This window comes from Harpia harpyja, chromosome 2 (assembly GCF_026419915.1).
Source record: "Harpia harpyja isolate bHarHar1 chromosome 2, bHarHar1 primary haplotype, whole genome shotgun sequence".
Lineage (NCBI taxonomy): Eukaryota > Metazoa > Chordata > Aves > Accipitriformes > Accipitridae > Harpia > Harpia harpyja.
In genome coordinates this window covers 47,818,602-47,833,467 of record NC_068941.1, presented here as the reverse complement: position 1 = coordinate 47,833,467, position 14,866 = coordinate 47,818,602, and positions in this window count along the sequence as shown.

Genomic DNA, 14,866 nt, shown 5'->3' with positions numbered 1-14,866 from the left:
AAAGTGTCCCTTCTTTAAGTGCCAAACTTTCAAAAGAGGATTCAAATCTTAATATAAAATGTTCATGAACAATAGTGCCTCTTTGCTCTCTTTACATCCCCCTGAATTTATTTTCTTACTTTGCTTTTACTTTAGTCTTAGTACTTTTGCACCTCACCCTCCCTTTCCTTAGATTTTAAATCAATTTAAAGATTTTTGTAATGTCTTGTATGGATTTCTGAAGAAATACCAATGTGAGTTTTGATGCCATCTACTTGTTAGAATAAGAAATGCATTAAATAACAAAGCATGAATAGACAAAGGACAGAAAAATATAAAAAAGGTTAATGTAGAGAGTTTCCAGGAAAGCATGGGGGGGGTCTGAAAATGGCACTGGCTTTTTTATAAGAGGAAGTCACTATTTCCATTATTGCCTTAATTTCTAACGTTTGCATCTGTTTCAAGTTTGTCATTTCTCAAGGACTTTGTTTATATATATGTTAGTAAAGAATTTTATTCCTGCTTCAAAAAGTCATAAGCTAAGAACAAACACTCAAATATTTGCTGACTTACTAGTTGCAATTTCAGTCTCTGCTACTGCTTGTTACCCAGTCCACATTTCCAGTATTCTTCATTATGCATTGACAATGCACCAAATTGTGCAGCAATGCACTTATTTGTGCAGCAAGTCACACACAAATTAAATTTGCATTTAAAATACAAACCAGAAACATATATGCCTGGTAGCTGAATAACTAAGATTCATAAGACATTTGCGATCCACATGCATTTTCACAGACTTCACATTGGTGACTGACACCATCTAGGTAACAACAATACAAACCAAGAAAGCAGGATGACAGTGAATGACAGGTTCATTTTGCCATAATTTAGCTTGCTCACTGTTGAAGTTTTCCATATAACCAAATTCTAAGCAGGCAGAAGCCTAAACACTGATAACAAATTTACATTGTTCATTTCAAACACCTATTTTGATGATTGTTTTCTTCTTTATGGCCATTTAATTTTTTATACATCTACTCCAAAGAGTCAAGCAACTAACCTTTAAATTTTGTAAATATTGAAAATTTAAGCAGAAACCAAATACAAATACCGAATACATTAATAAACCTGACCAACAAGGAAGTGACTCCAGAGATAAACAACAGCTTCTACTGAACCAGAACTCTCCTTGCCTTTTCTTTCTAAATGATAAAGGTTTTAACATCCCTTAGAATTTAAACTAGCACTTTCCTTGTATAAAACCTATGGTCACATTTAATACTACTAATAATACGACTGAAACCAATACTGAACCAGCCTAGTACATACTCATTTTTGAGTTCTTAGAAAATGGTTATATATGCAGACATTATAGCAAAGTGTCAATAAAGAAGATACAAATGAATAGATATATGAAAAATTAAGAAAGTTATATTCTTTCAACTTTTCTTTCTTTTATGAAATTGTTTTTTTTGTCATAAGCTCACAATTGTGAATTAAATATGATATCTAAAGCCGCAAGAGCTTCCATTCCTCTTTTCTGGCAAAAACTCAGATTTTGTCCTCCAAGTGAAAGGTCCCTTTAACTATTGTAGTTTTTGGATCTGTTCCTGTGCATTTGAATGGCCTGCTTCTTTGTCTGGAAAAATATAGCCTCTGAATTTCAGGCAAAAATTATTTTATTTCAATGCAGCAGTGAAGCTAAACAGGCAGTAGTGTCACCAGGTATGAGCAATGCCCTTTTTCATCAGGATGAAATGTAGTAGAAGTTGAGCCACCATAAAAATCAGGCATAAAAAACATTACAGAATGCCACGTAATTTTTGTTATATTAAGGTTTGTGATTTTATGTACTGCTTGCTCATTATTCCTAGTATGTTTTTTTAAGTACTCCAGACTAAGTCAGGAACAGTTCCAGCTTACTGGTAAGATATCCATAAAAATTCATTAAGAAATAAATTGGGATATCTGTATGTAACATTTTCAAGATTCATTAGGATGATTAGATGTTAAAAATACAAAGACAACCATTAAAGTGAAAAGTGTAGAATTAGTCCATAGCTCTACAGTCTGAGGAAAATTTTAATAGCCAGCTACCGACTAATAAAATGTGTTTCCCCCACCATTTACTCCCATGCTTGCTAAAACATAGATGACCGGCAAAGGCTGACACTCCTTGTTTTTAACAGTACTCCAAATCCTAAAATTAAGCCTTAAGAATATTCTAAACAAAATAAAACTCTTAGGCTAGTGTCATGGTTTAAGCCCAGCTGGCAACTAAGCCCCACACAGCTGCTTGCTCACTCCCCCCTGGTGGGATGAGGGAGAGAATCAGAAGATTAAAAGTGACAAAACTCGTGGGTTGAGATAAAGACAGTTTAATAGGGAAAGCAAAAGCCATGCACACAAGCAAACCAAAACAAGGGAATCACTCACCACTTCCCATCAGCAGGCAGGTGTTCAGCCATCTCCAGGAAAGCAGGGCTCCATCACGCCTAACAGTGACTTGGGAAGACAAACGCCATCACTCCAAACTTCCTCACCTTCCTCCTTCTTCCCCCAGCTTTATATACTGAGTGTGACGTCATACGGTCTGGAATATCCCTTGGGTCAGTTGGGGTCAGCTGTCCCAGCTGTGTCCCCTCCCAACTTCTTGTGCCCCCCCAGCCTCCTCGCTGGTGGGGTGGGGTGAAAAACAGAAAAGGCCTTGACTCTGTGTAAGCGCTGCTCAGCAATAACGAAAACATCCCTGTGTTATCAACACTGTTTTCAGCACAAATCCAAAACATAGTCCCATACCAGCTGCTATGAGGAAAATTAACTCTATCCCAGCCAAAAACAGCACAGCCAGGAACAGATTTTACCTCTATGTTGGTAAAAGAGGTCACCAGCCACTATTTGGGTATTACTACTATGCACAACTCTAATGGAGAGGTGATCCTGTGAGAAGTCCAACATCCTTTTCAGGAAAATCTGATTAGTTTAACTTCAAAATGCTTTCACCAGGATTTAATGAATTTGCTTCTGACTGACCTGATATGATCCTTTCCTTCAAAGGACCTTTGGAACAGTAACCTCTGCCATGTAGAACCACTCTATACTCTTAAGAGTCTTTTTAGGCCTTAAGATGTTAGGTAGTGTAGGACTGAACTAAGAATAGATAGATATAAGTGTTTTAATCAACATGACTAATGGAGCTTTAAGCAACACGGGCCCAATTTTGACAGTCGTTATGCTAAGTTGGGCTAACAAGAATAACCTACTCTGTAAAAAGCAGTGGAAATAAATTATATCAGAGCGTTACATGAGCCGTGATTATTCAATAACAGTATTAGAAAAACTAGCTTAACTACAGATAGCTGTTTCTGTTTCTATTCATTACACAAAGAAGAAGTTAGTTTAAATAGGTGAGAAAATAATAAAACAGGAACTTCAGACCATGACAGTGTTTCTCCTATACTGTATATATGTTCACACGGAAGTACCTGTTTGCAGATACACTGAAACATCTCTAAAATGTAGGTAGTTGAGAAAGACTTTCTCTCGAAGATGAGCCAATTGTTAGTGATCTGTGATGTGTTTTTTAAAAGGCAGAAAGTTAGCCATATAAAAACCTAGTCATTTCCAAACAGAATATCAGTCTACAATCTGAGAATGTCACTTTCTGAAGCTTCCAATATCAATGAGGGGTTTTGGTTGGTTGGTTGTTGTTTTTGTAAGATTTAAATGTGTCAGTGTCAAACAGCACATAAACATTGTGTGGACACTATTTACACAATGAGCAGCTGTGCTCTTTGTAAGCATGGGTGCTATTTCCATTTCTCTCCAGCATTTCTCCTGAAGATTTTATTCAGTTAAAAGCTTGTATCAAAACATAATCAAGTTCAAGAGAAGTTGAAATGTGAGAGATCAAAGAGGAGAATGTGACTAGATCTTAAACTCTTTAAAAACCCCCACATGCTAAGACAATCAAAACCTGGTGTTTCAGAAAACCTCATGTGCTTTTTCTTATGAGTAAGGAGTGAATGCCTGACAGGTGCATGGCACATACATATATTTACAACTTCTCTTCAGTCTGGGACATACAGTAGGTAATTAGTAATTCTGGGCCAAATCTTTAGAGATTTTAAGCATCTGCTAATTAGCCCAAGAGCTGTTAACAACAGTAGGCACTATAAAGTCTCAGCACATCCATAAAACATTGAATGAAAAGCCAGTACTGCAGTTTATCATTTTATTGCAGTGTGTCATTTTGTACTTTAGTATTTTCTTGCTTATTCTTGTACTTTTTGCTGATTAGTTTATGTATCATTTTATTTTTATTTTAACTCTTCAACCAAATATTCCATCATTTCAAAAAACTCCCATCCAGAGAAAAAAGGGAGGAAAATAATATGAGACACAATCGGGATGCTGACAGGCAAATACCCATCAACCCTATTGTCTTTATCTATATACAAGTTCTCAGCTACTTCATTACCAAAAGCTATACACTATGACTTTGGGGGATTTTCTACTACAGAGAATACTTGAGAAGAACATTGCTAAAAAGGAACACCTAAGCAAATAAACAAGGAACATCTCAGTCACCCATCAGTTCTTAGCCCACATACTGAAATTAATGACTGGTATGGCCATCTGATAACTTTTGCAAAGCCCTTTTTATACCTAAACTTAAGATCCTCTGGGAAACACCATTCTACCTATCACTTTACTTGTAGGAAATATGTTGTTTATGAAATGTTTATATAATTTTGTCTAATTTCGTTAGTGTTTCCCTAATATCTCTACTTTGTTTTATTGATAGAGCTTCAAACAGGAACTACCTTTAAACATTTGATAAAATTCTATTCACACAGGAATTTTGCAGAAAATGTCATGCAATAAGATCAGTCCATTTTTAAAAGTCTAATTAAAGACATCAGAAAGAAATGTCCTGAGGCTAGGAAGAGCAGTTAATGGATGTTTCTTGTCAGAAATTGTGAAATGTGTTTTACCAAAGGGATTAAACATATCCATTGACTCCATCCTGTCATACAAACATTCATTATTTGCCAGCTCAACCTATGAGAAGGAGAAATATTTTCCCATTTCTCAGAGTTATGAAGCTGCTACTCCTGTGGTGACACACGATCAGAAGCCCCTCTAAATTAGGAGAGGCCAGTTTTACGTATCCCTAAAGCCCGTAGGTTAGCCTCCTCTTTGCTCACCTCCAGCCTTCCTAGGAAATCTCTCGAACTTCCTTGTTACCCCAGCAAGGAAAACGGGATGAAGACCCTTTCTTGGTGGCGAGGTGCTGTACTCACCAGCTGCACATGCCTGCCATGCCATGCCAGGAGCCTGGAAGATGACTTGGTCCTCTGACCAAGGAAGGCACTAAACCACCTGGTATTCATGACTTGTCCTATCATGAGTGCTTCAAACAGACGGCAACATGTAAAAAGGCGGGTTTGCTACTATCACATTTTGAAAGAAAAGGACTGCTCAAGGATTGCTTCCAAAAAAGTCTTCAGGTCTGTATATGCTAAACACAGAGAGCTCCTCACTTAAAGTCCTGAGTCATTTGCTTACGCTCAAGACTAAGGTTTGGAAAATATATAAATTACTGTGTTGTCATACTGGCTGTTCCTCTCCTTCTGTCAGGGTTTGGGGTTCATCATGAGGTGCTTTTGTCTGCTTGCACACAGAATAGGACACCTGGCTGGCTTCTGGGTTTAGCTCTAGGGGACAGAGCCCTGAGCTCTTCCCACCCTAATATTGTTGCACCAGTTTCCTCATTTGACTCCAAGAGCGTTTAGTAGTTGCCTACTGCAACAGGACTGCACTCAGAAGTGGTGGGATGGTGAGCCCCTCAGAAAACAGCTTGGTGGAATGAAGCAGAAGGAACCGTAAAGGACTCGTGGGGCTCCTGGCTTCTCCAGCTGTGAGCAGTGAGATATGAGAACAGTGGAGGCCAAGCTCATGTAACCGTTGTGGGATGGTAAAGCAGCACTGAGCACTGTGTGTTTCATGGCTCTTGAGATTGTCAAGACAATTCTGGACAAATCTGATCTCATTTAAAGCTAAAGTAGAAATGGAAATTCTGCAAAATGGAAACACTAAAGCGATAATAATTCAAGTATTTAAATAATAATCTGAGTCTCATGAGGAAACTTCATGTTTAATTTTATGTATGATGTGGAGGCTAAGTTTATTACTGGGTATCTATTAATCTTTCTGTGAGATTTGTTAATATTTTTGCAATGCCCAGCGGACAATGATAAATCATTGCAATTAAGATTGGGCTAAATTAATCTTGTGGCTTCATTTTATGTCTGTTCTATCTCACTTGGTTTTGATGATCAGCTTTTAAATTTGGGGTGATGGCAGCGAATAGGTAATGTCACAGAACAGCTAGAAATCTTGTATAATTACATATTGCTTTTAATGTCATTTGCAATGTGTAAATTCACTATGTTTGATTTCTGTTGCCTGCTCCTTATGGAGTTAGCCTCTCTTGCTGGCTGATTCATCCCAAAAGCTACCTGCAGGCATAGCAGAGACTCCTGAAACTTCAAGACACTGATTTACGACTGATCTCTAGGAATCACTGGCATCCAAGGAATACTGACCAACAGTCAGCAATTCAGGTAGAGCTGATCATCCATTCTGGCCACAGTATTACTCCTGAATATGTTTCTAGTCTCTTCCAGGGCCTGGATACATGCAGTCATGTCCCCTCCTGGAGTTGAAATCAACATTGAGGCTTTGCAGCCAGTAGCAATGGTAACTTCAGTCTATAGCTGATTAAAGGGTATCATGGCAGAGTTACCTGCCCAAAGACATGAATACAAATCTTTTAATTGGCACCTTGTATATTGAAATGCGCATTACCTTAGTTTTCAGACTCTGCTGGCTCTCCTCTCTGGTATGTGCATACTACAATCTGATCTATGCATCCACCTTCAGAAGTGTCACTGACACTTCAGAGACTGTCCTGGAATTTCGTGAAAGTCTATTTATCTGTTTACACTTTGATTTTTTTTTGATGGAAAGCCATTAATAGTTTATCAGCCATGATCTATCTGTTTACCAGCTCCTGCTAATAGTTTGACAAATATAAGAACTAGACATTTCTTTTTCAAGCCTGCATTGTACCTTTTTTTTAGATAAAATCTCTTTTTCTTGTTTGCTTATAGGCTATTGAAAAAACCCTGCAAGGAAGGCAAGCCTGGTTTTGTTTTGCCTGTTATTCTAACACGTATGCAAAAGCCCTCCAGGTTTGCAAAAGCTGGCATTGGCAGGTTGGCAGGTCATCTCCTGACAGAGCTCTCAAGACAGCTTTCTTCACCTGAGACTAAAAATCAAAAAACAGCTTCTGCCCATTTCCTTATTTTGCATCTCTTTTTCCTATTCATTTATTTTTGTATTGCTTCTTAATAATTCCAAGCGGTAGATACATATCAGCAAAGAATATATATCATCGGGAATTACCAGCAAATATTCCCAAGCAACATTACAGTTGAAAAATAGTCCAAGGTAAGAATAATACATTACATATCTGGAACATGTTATTTGTGATCCATTTTCTTTGCAATACACCAGGCTTTGTTCGTGTATAATAACACCTGCTGGTTGATATATAACACTCCCAAGCTAGAAACAATTTTACAACTCAAACAGTATTAAACTTAAAATAAAAATAAAAAAAAATATTAAGCAAATCAGTCTTGCTCAAGGTCCATTACCACCAAATCCTTCCTGTCCTGATGGTTAGAAGCAAAACACTCTTTCCAAATCTCTCCTCAGTGAACTCTTTAGTGAACTTTCAATACATATGGGGTCAAAATCTTGCACACCTATTGCTGATGTTCTGATGTGGATGCTACACATCTACAGAGCAATAAGACCAATAAATGAGTTTTAGAAAAGGCTGACAATGTAAATCCTGAAAAAGCAAGCCTAGGCATAAAATGACATGGGAAAGTGGTTTTTTTTCAGATTTTGAAGTGTTTCGGATTCTTTTCAGATTGCCCATTAACAATTTTTAAAGGGGTGTATGACTAAATCCACGCACAAAATAGAAGTCCAGTATGCACATCAATATCAGCAGACAGCCCAGAACAAGTGCTGTGGATGGGCAAAATTGATGACTGGTTGTACATACAGAATATGATAAATGACTAATAATATGCTAAATAATACATGGGCCAGCGTATGGCACAGTGATTTTGAAGCTTCTGGTATATGTGTGTTTATGCGTGTGTATACATACGCATATTTGCTGCCATTTTAGTTTTGCTCATATAGGCAATAGTATCTTGAGAGCTTATTAGTAGCAGGTTAAGTGTTTTTGCCTTCCTAAATGTCACAATTTGATATTTAATAAATGCCAAGAAATCTCACCAGATGTCAAGCGTGCTGTTGGCTGACTTTGCACTGGCTCTTTAACACATAACCCTTACTCTGTGGTAACTATATCCTTGTCTAACCAACTTGTCATCTATTTTTGATAAATTAAGAGAATAGTTGTAAAACGTCAGAAATGAGTGACATGTCTAGACCACTCCAGTACTAAGCAATGGGTTACTACTTTACTGAAAAATGGTCTACTGATGGAGAAAGCTTAAATTCTTGACTAAATCAGCTGGCTACTTAAAGACAAACTATCCTAAGATGGAGTTCTTATAAAATTTTAGGGCTAAATTCTCAGTAATATGCAACTTAAATCTAAATCAAATTTCTGCACCAACCACTGATTATGTTGAAGCATAGGGCTTAAAGAACTAAACTTTGTCCACTAGTAGTCTTACTATTTGAACAAAAATGCAGCAGGAGATCTCAGGTATGTTCTTAAAAAAACAAAACAAAACAAAAAAAACCAACTAAAAACAAAAAAACCCAAAACAAACAAAAAACAAACAAACAAACAAAAAACAAAACAAAAGAACAACTGAGTGCCAATACAGGCAATTTCACGGGAATGCCCAATTTAAGTGAGTAGAATTTGATTTTCATTTCATTTCCATTAACTGGAAGCTTTGGTCTTGCCTAGTAGAATACTAAAGTACCAGAGATCAGTCAGATTACTCACAGAAAGGTTATTAGTATTTACAGTTTTGAAGAACCTCTTTTTGATGCTCTAGGCTAGTGGATCATAGCAGCAAAAGCCTGCAAAATGAGTAACTTGGATTGCAGCTATTTGTGCAAGCACAACAAACATTAATATTTACAGTTCATCAGTTCATGTAGTTATGTCATATAGTTATAAACATTTTTAGGAGTTGACAAGAGTTCATTTTTTCAAAATCAGGAAACAGTTGTGTAATTATTATTTGTTTCAAATTATTGGTCCTCCCAACAATAATGAAAAAGCAAATCTAGTAAATATTAGATAACATTTTAGTATATTGCAGGCTTTGATTTGGTTTATTCTATTAGGAATCTAAAAGAAATACAAAGCCTAAGAAATGAGAAAGAGATTGATTAACCAGTCTGCTTTATTTATTATTGAGCAAGAAGCCATTTTCATTTGCATCTTGGTTAGAAAAAGGGATGCATTTGCTTAGAGTACTCCAAGGAAATCTCAGCTCATTCAAGGCAATTACATTTATATGTTTAAATTATGTAAGCATTAAAATTGCTGCTTTACTTGCCAGTTTTGTAAAATAACATGTAACAGATGCTTCAGAACTGATTGTTCTCTTTATTTGAAGGAAATAAGTATATTTTTATTTCATGTGTTTACAAGAACACACAAACACAGGAGATGTATTCTGTGACTGTTTCCTCATACATTTCTCAAGTTGCCTAGGTTACATCTGGGCTGCTAGGATGATTTTTTTTTTTTCTTTTAATTGCTACTTTTGTTACAGTAGGGAGAAGACTGCTGATAACCAATCTTAGGCTGAAACTTGCAGTGAGAAGGGTTTGGATTTTTTCCATATCTTCTCTGAGGATTTTCTCACTGAATGTGCTCTTGTATTGAAGTTCATATTCACAGTTTGGTGGGGCAGTTTCCATTTTGACCACTTACATGTGTCAAATATTAGTATCCTCCAAATACTGGAGATAGAATCACTTAAAAACAGATGGGAGTTTCCACATTTAGAATCTTTGCCAGCAATTGTGATTCATATTTTTCTATCTAATGTCACCGGGACAACTCTTCTTTCCTTGGCTATGGTTCCTTACTTCAAGGGAAATTTATTAGCACACGTTAATCTCTTACATCTCTTCTGCATAGCTTAGCTGTATCTCCTCATCTATATTTATTACCTGCTTTATTTATATAAGGTGAAGTATTGTGTTCATGGTGTCCCCTCCTAGAATACTAATTGCTTTCTATATTTTAGGTGCTTATGCTTTTGAGTGTCTAACTTAAAATAACTGAGAAGAAAGGGGGTTTTGTTTGCTTGCTGCTTCATCATTTACAGGAGGATGCTCTGGGTTGAGCTGAGCCAAAAGAGTATGATCATTCACAGTCAAGGTGACTCTTTCTTTCATGGAGTCATAAAACAAGCCAGAAGAGGAAAAGACCTGGAAAATCTTCTCCTGGGGTCTGTGGACATTGATTAACCCAATGGCAGAGAGTCATAATTTATGACAATTTGAGTGCAAACAGAAGTTGATCTATGAATGTCATTCTATTATCTTTATTATTCTTCATTATTAATGAGAATGATATTAACCTCTTCCATCAGCAGGGTTAAATCTTACCACCTATACACCTATACCACTGCAAGTTGTAATAACTTTTCTCTTATTCCCACTTCAGATAGGCATTTCAACGTTTTGAAACGTTTTAAATTCTGTTTCATTCTACCAGTGAAATTAACATTTATATAGCTGACCCACACTTTTGATACATTTTAAAACTATACAGTCAGTGAATAACAAATCTAGAAATGTTATTTTATGCCACTGTAAAATTTACCCAACCAAATAGAAGTTGATTTCAAATGAGTGTCCCTTTCTTTACTTTGCTTAAAGAAACATTGCACTGCTTTCCTTCTGCTCTCCCTAGTGAAAATTAATTAATTAGGAAGTATAGCCTCCAATAGAAGCTATTGGAGCTAGGAAACCTTGTTCCACGATTAATAATTCCACATGGGAATTTTTTTTTCCCCAACAGATTCCTGTCACACAGAATAAAGAGCCCTTGTTTAAGCACGTCCAGACTGGTTACTTACATATGGTATAGAAAGAGAGTAGAATTGACTTCAAAGGAAACACTTTCTCAACTTTCCTAGGTTTGGATGACTAGGGAAAAGGGATGGTGTAGCACTACTAGATTACAAGGAAAGGTATACTAGATGCCTGTCTAGTGACTTTGTACTGATATATGCTGATTCACTGTGAGAATTTTAATTGCGTGAGTTGATAAAATTTGAAATTACGAGGAATAATAGCAGAAGCTGCTTTCCAAAATGCATCTGCAATCCTTGCACTTCTTCCCATGGGGTTTTCTTTCTAAACTCCCTACAGACCTTGCCCAGGTTGGTCATAGTAATTTACTCTTTATATTTCAGCACGACATGCAGCCTCTAATTAATAATCTTGGGTATTAACTCTGCTCTGCAGGGTGTACCTGGACCCCAGATCTCCTGCATGGGAGGAATGAGAAAAGGAATTCTGTCCCACGTGGAACAACTTGAACTAGGAGAGGAATAAAGAAGTTCCATGCAATTTTCTCCTTGCACCAGAACCTTCCTGATGTTTTCCATGGAGAGGATCTACGTGAACCAGTATCTCCTTTTCACTCTCCCTTTATATCACATAATCACCTTTTCTCAAGGTCAAAAGTGAGGTCAAATTCCCTCGGCAAGTTTCCATTCCTCCTTTGGGAGAAGTACTGTGACAGTGTGGGCTGAAGTAGCTTTGTGGCTACAAGCGCTGCAGTGAGAATGGACTCGGAGGTGATGGGATGGATGCAGAACGGATGGTACCAAAGGCAGCAGGCTGTCATGAGACAGCAGCCAGAGATGCCTCTCTTGTTGATGGTAGGCTGACAATGAATGAATGATATGGACACAAGCTGTCAAGAGGGGTGCAAATAGACAGGGTACTCATTAAATAAAGTAATGGTGATACTTATAGCACCCTGCAGTGAGTCATCATATAGATAAATGACCAGATATGGGGGCTGACAGATGGTGAATGATGCTCATATAATTGAAAAGTACATTTGAAGCCTGCTGAGAATGTTCCAGCAGCAATTTTATGATTTCATTCCATTTTGAGGAACAATGAATGACTGGGGTTTTTCATAAATTTTACATTTGCTTTTGCATTTTTCACATGAATATTATAGATGTCACTGTGTGTAATTCGCAGTTGTTACTTCTTTCTAAAATAATTTCATATTCTGTAAAGGGAACTATCAAATACATTTTTTGGAAATTTCATCACTGCATTCTGTGAAAGTATAAATCTTTGCAATGATCATAGTTCTAAACATAACATCAAAATAAATTAAAACAAATTTAAATTAATGCTGCAATTCTCAAAAGATAATTCATTGTCTGTTTCCCCTGAACATTCTGTCAACCATTTAAAAAACAAAGCCAGCAGAGTCAGAGCATTTACTAATCAACAACAAGAGAAATAATACTATCCATTTTGCTTAGGGCAGTTGAACAAATCAATATCACTTTATCAAAGATGCTTGGATCTAACTGCCTTCTAGATGAAATGTATTATAGATATTAAAATGCTTGCTTAAATAAACTCTTAAAATTATGCTTCAGCTTTTTCCCTAAGAAATTATGTATGCAATTACAGTATGCAAGTAAATATGCGTATTAAGGAATCAGAAGGGATTTGATGTGAACAAAGAAATACAAAATGGCTTATAATATTTGAGGCTGATGGAGGACTTTTTTTAAAGATTCCATCAATGTGTTTTCAAAATATGAGCAAAGAGAACCTAGCGTTCAGCTTGTAATGGAGGGCTTATGCAAAGATAACACAGTGGCCAGGGTCAGAACAAGTTATTGTGAGTTGTTTTTACTTAGGCAGTTTGCATTTTTGGGTAACAATCATGTCTCATTTATTCTTGGATCTTCAGTCTGTGCAGACCTGATCTATCCACTAAGAGTCTTTCTATTACTTTACATGAGTTTTGAAACTACTGTGTTTATTCTCTTTCTCCTTCAGCAGGAAAAATGTCCCTGAAATAGCTCAGAACTGGCACTTCTCCTCTACCCAATTCTTTCACTTACACAGTTCTTTTTCTCATTAATAGCCTAGCATTCTCAAAACCTATGGGTGGTTTTGGTAAGACTGGTTTAGAAAACATCTGACTTTAACATGTAAATAAAAAGGTTTCAAGTTTTAGATAACTTTCATACACTCTTTTTACTGTTGAGTGTATCTGTCCATCTTTGTCTAGCGAGAGGTGGATTTTGCCGTCTTCAGGATTCACTTAGTTACCATGCCTGCTTTTGAATTGCCAGATAATGTTGCATTGATCTTACAGGCCAGACTTCACTAAGGATGGAATAACTACAGCATCAGAAACCCCACTTTAAATTCTGTGTTTTTCCTGAAACCACTGAGTTGGGAGTATAGTCAAATGAGGGTCAGGCCCTGGCAAAGGAGGTCAGGACTTTCCTCCTTGTGAGAAAAGGAGAAAGCAGAAAAAAAAAAAAATACAGTAGGAAAGCACATTTAAAAATCATTGGTGATTTTTATGGTAGTGTTTTGATCAGACTGAGTGGAGTGCAGTGATAAAGAAAAACAAGAATAGAAATCCAAGCACAAAAAGCTTTATATAGGGCAGATTGTGCTTCCAGCAGATATCTGAAGGGGTTATCTGATTTATAATCAGAGTTCTATACCTTGTCAAGCACTAAAATATGGTTGAATTGAATTATATAGTTGGAAACTGAGTAAAAAAATGAATGATGACGTCATGTATTAGCAGGCATCTAGTACAAGAAATAAACTTCCACATGTATAGCCATTCAGAATATTCACACATTTCTGTCCATGCATCTGAGAAGCAGAGTATATGGAAGTGCACAGGAATACAGTTTCGCTAATGGGAGAAACCATCAGATAAGCAAGTGCACCAAAGGAGTTATGTGAAATAGGGTTATTGATATTTGAGGTGTCTGCTTACTTGCCTCAGTCACATCGTGGCAATTTCTTCTCTGTGACGGGATGACTATCGTTTTAGGAATGAAAATGCAATTAAAGAACAGCAGATGTCAGACAGGACAATGTATTCTCTACAGATTTCTGGTGAGCAATGATTTATCGTTAATAATTCGTGAACATACAGTAATTAATTAATATTTTGTGATTTGCCAATATCTGTCCAAATTGTCATAAATAACCATATAAATTGTACTGCACCAAACTCAGTGTTTCTTTTCTTGAAAGCAGTAAAAAGAAAGATAGTGATTTGGTGAGTTTGTGGATTATTTGTTACTACTCTATCAGCTGCGCTTGTGAAGAACAGCAAATGAAGAAAAGCAATGCAATACATAGTGATGTAAATAATGTATGCACCTGGCTGGTGGATGACAAATGCAGATAAATGTAGAATAATGAGTTTGGATTAAAAAAAGAGACAGTGTATAGCTGTTAAATGGAAAATGAACATCAGGGCATTGACCTAAAAAGAGATTTGGGAACTATTATAGACAAATCCTTAAACTCTGTAGCCTATTAAGTGGCTAAACTGAAAAATATAAATGAGATATTGGGATGAAGCTAAAAGTGCACAATATAAATCAAAGTATAAACTTATTTTAGTTAATGAAGCTTCATTCACAACACTACACTAATTATCACACAAGAGACAGGATCCCAAATCAACCTGTAGGCAGGACAACTTTAAAGATGGGGGACAACAATTAGGTTTCTGAATCTGTATTTAGATCAAAAGGCAAGAGAC